This window comes from Cryptomeria japonica, chromosome 4, assembly GCF_030272615.1.
Source record: "Cryptomeria japonica chromosome 4, Sugi_1.0, whole genome shotgun sequence".
Taxonomy (NCBI): Eukaryota; Viridiplantae; Streptophyta; class Pinopsida; order Cupressales; family Cupressaceae; genus Cryptomeria; species Cryptomeria japonica.
Window position 1 is genome coordinate 91,010,584 of NC_081408.1, and position 4,534 is coordinate 91,015,117.

Below are 4,534 nucleotides of genomic sequence, written 5' to 3' on the forward strand. Positions count from 1 at the left end.
GCAACACAAGAAAAACAGCCACATAGCTCTTTATTTCCTCTTTTCCCATTCGCATGCAACCTGCAATAAAACACATTTTTGACCATGGGAAGCTCACCTCCCAGCCTAGGCTTACTAGAAGCCACCCCCGAGCTTGGAGAACCAAGCACTAGACGGGTTACAAACATACAAACCCCACAACAAACATAGAAACACATTTACATTCAAATATCCCTTCCCAAGCTACACATTCACCACTTTCATGGTGACTCTTCCATGGGTGGAAGTGGACCAAGTACCTATGGGGAGAATGCATGCCAAAACAATACCACATAAGCCACCTCATGGCAACACAATGCAACCAAAAATACTTCCTCATTCCTTATGCCCCCCAAAAGGCTCATGGCCATATTTACTCCCCTTATGACCCCCAAATGCATACACAAGGCTATGCATCAAGGGTCACCAAGGACACCCTTGAGAACACTCTCCATGAGGAGAGCCTCTCACCCATGGCTGTCAAACTCCTTCCACCCCAAGATCTTCCTACCCTCCCAAGAGTAGGAGATCTTGGACACTCCCAAAACAATAATAACACAAACGAAATACAAAGAAGGGAACTACACATTTTTAACTTCTACAATAAAAAAACTTCATAATACACATTCTTACAAACAACTCTTTTCTTTCACAAAACAACACAAACTAACATTTACAACATAACAAGAGGAGGTATGAAGTAACCAACCTTATTCTGCCAATAGGTTTGCTAATTTTAGTTGGGGATGAGCTACCCAATTCCACCCTAACTTTCTCCAAATTCCACCAAAAGTGCTAAATCTCCTACTAACTTTTTCAAACAAGCATAATCTCCAAGAAAGGAGAGTGGGTGATTACTCACTAAGTTTCCAAATTCTTGCCTAAGAAGGCCTCTCACACACTTCCCAATCCCCTTGGGTGAGGTGTGAGTTCCCATTGGTTGCCCTTCCCAAACTCTTGCACATTACTCAAATTGGAAAGGGAAAAGGTGGAAGAGGATGGGGAAGAGAGTTTAACTCCTAAAGGGAAGGTTCTCTATCCTAGGAAGAACTTTCTAAGTTCAATTTTCGTGCATCTTGAAAACACCACTTTTTGAAGTGACTTCATAGTCACATGGGAGAAGCCACATGTTGCAAAATACCCCTAACCCATAGGTATACCCTCTAGACCTTTGGAAAAGCCTAAAAACTTACCCTAGGAGTCCATTAAACCCTTTGGAAACCCCACTGAAGTTTACCTACGGGTCAAGCTTGAGTTGACCACTCCCAAGACTCCCTACCCAAGGCAGATTTGGGACCACACTCAAGTTTTGAATGGCTTTGGTAGAAACAAAACTCCCTCCAAGAGACAAGTCAACATCAATGACACTTAATCAGCACATGTGTCAAGTGACACAACAAAAATACAATATAAAAATCACACATGGAAAATTGGTCTCTTGAAGGATTACACAATTACATATAAATTAAATTTTACACTCAAGCATTATACACATCACAAATAAAATACATTACAAGGGGGGGGGGGGGTGTTGTCTCTCCAAATAGACAACTCCCGGCTTAACAAACGCACATTGGTCTAGGCTTGGTTCTCCATTAAATTCCATGGTCACATGGATAATTTTCCTGCGCATCTCAATTAACACATTAGTAACTCCAAATAAACACAATTATACATAATCAAATACATGGATTTCATTACACATCAAACACTCACACATTAGGCAATAGTAATTTAATATCTCATTTGTTTCAAATTCAATTTCACATAAGCAATTAACATAATTTTCCCAAAATTGAACCATTCATAAATATGCATCATTTTCTACCATCAAATTGAAATCCTGCAAATTTCCAATAACGACATTCACCATCATAATGTAATTCTATCCTAGTAACATATCTAAAGTTTCATAATCATCATGCATGAAATAAAACATCAACATATGTCAGTGTGATCCAAATCATGGAATCATATAAGTTCTAAGTCCATAAAGCATAAAATAAAGCATCCATAATAGTCTCAATATGCAAGTAACTGAAAGTATCAAACTGAATCGGGGTAGGGCCTCACAACAGGTATCAAAATGGCTATAGAATGGAACATTAAACAACTTCAAGTCTTTGGAGACTCTCAACTCATCATCAATCAAATCAATGATGACTATCAAACAAAAGATGACAAACTCACACCTTACAAAAAGATCGTGGATGATTCCAAGAAATAACTTTGTAGAAATAACTTTTGAACAGATTCCAAGAAATGATAATAAAGCAGCAGATTCCATGGCTACACTTGCTTCTCTATTGCAGACATAGGAAAATCAACAATGTTATGAATTCCTAGTTGAAGAGTTGTTTCGTCTTGCCTTTAATTGTCATGATTCCCAAACCATCTTTCAACTTATTGGACATGATTCCTCCCGGTATGGCCAAACATATACATACCTAAAAGACAACATCTTACCTCCCGACTTATCAAAGAACCAAAAAAGAAACTTTATTCACCAATCCTCCCATTATACTCTCGTCCCAGATACTCTGTATAAATAAGGTCTAGACGGTACTCTCTTATTATGTCTCAAACAAGAAGAATCTGAGAAATCCTTACATGAAGTCCATAATGGCATTTGTGGCACTCATTCAAGTGGTCTTACCCTTTCGAAAAAACTCATAAGCTTGGGCTACTATTGGCTGACTATGGAATGAGATTCTTTCAAGATAGCAAGAACCTGCAAACAATGTCAGATCCATGGGAATTTGATCCATGCACCAGCACAAGAACTACATGCTTTAACAACATCTTGGCCTTTCTGTCAATGGGGTCTAGATCTGGTAGGAAAGATAAATCCTTCTTCATCTAATGGACACAAGTTCATTCTTGTAGCTACTAAATATTTTACAAAATGGATTGAGGCATTACCTCTCATAAACATCATAGGAAAACAAATTGCTGCATTTATCTTGAACTATATCATCTATCGCTATGGAATACCAATGACCATTATCACAGATAATGGGCAACCATTCAAGAATCAAGATGTACAAGAGCTTTGTGAGAAGTTCAAAATCCAGCACAAATTCTCCACACCATATTATCCATAGGGAAATGGGCAGGTAGAAGCATCTAACAAAACAATTCTAAAAAATCCTCAAAAAGATAGTGAATGATGCTGGAAAAGATTGGCATATTCAACTAAACCTTTCTCTATGGGCCTACCACACCAGTATCCACACACCAACAAGTGCCACACCTTTCTCTCTTGTATATGGATCAGAAGCCATATTGCCAATCGAAGTAGAGATAACCTCTCTACATGTATCATTGAAAGGTCTCATCCTAGATGAAGAACAAAGAGTATCTAGACTGCAAGAGTTAGAACTGATCCATGAATGAAGACAAAATGCCTTTGATCATCTAAAGGTATATCAACAAAGAATGTGTCAGAGCTATAATCATAAGGTCAAACCAAGACTATTCGAAGTTGGAGAACTAGTGCTGAAGGAAAATCCACACAACCAGGCAGATCAAGAAAAGAAAGGAAAATTTGAACTAAACTGGTTAGGTCCATTTGTAGTCACAATAGTATTTGGGTCAGGAGCATATCAGCTATCAACATAGGATGGGGATCAGCTCGAGGAACCAATGAATAGCATACATCTGAAGAATTTTTATGTCTAAAAAATCAAAAAGATCAAAAACATTGAAAAATCAAAAAAATCAAAAACATAGAAAAATCAGAAAAAACAAAAACAATGAAAAAGCAAAAACAAAAAAAAAATCAAATATAAAAAAAAAGTGCAATAAAAATAGATGATGAAAACCTAGCAATAGACACTGTCTGTCCGCTAGCTCTTCCATCTATTAGTTCATGCATTTTCCACTTCCATTCATTCATTTTCCATCAGCGCTGACCATCATGAAACATTTGTACATACGCAAGCATCGCAGTTGCTCTCTCACCATGGTTTGGATCACTGAGAATATCATAACAACTTTGTTTCTAGGCATGGGGAAAAATCCTACACCTAGCTGGGGGCAAAACTCTTGATCATTTTGAGCTTAATCAAACAGGTAAACCAATCGTTAGACAACACTTATCAAGTGAAAACACTAAAACACATCCAACGTTGAACACAAGATCAAACTATCAACTATCAAGCTATTATGAAATCAATTTGAGCACATCATACACTTTTCAGTGGATAATATCTTTTGGATAATTATTTTAACATGATTGTTTAACTTTTCTATATTTCTTTTCGCTATCATGATTTCTGAGTGACTCCAAGATGTCATTGACTAGAGGAACAAGGAAGGAACATGATATTTTTCTTGTCTGATGTTTGCAAAATAATCATTAATATGTGCAAATTTGTCTCAGGACATGATCAGTGGAGTATCATTAAAGACATTTCAGATTTGTGTATTGAAATGGTTAATACTGCCTGTTTTATGCAAACAACACTCAAGTCATCTTGGTTTAATTATACCTCGATGCTTGTGTTAACTTGCT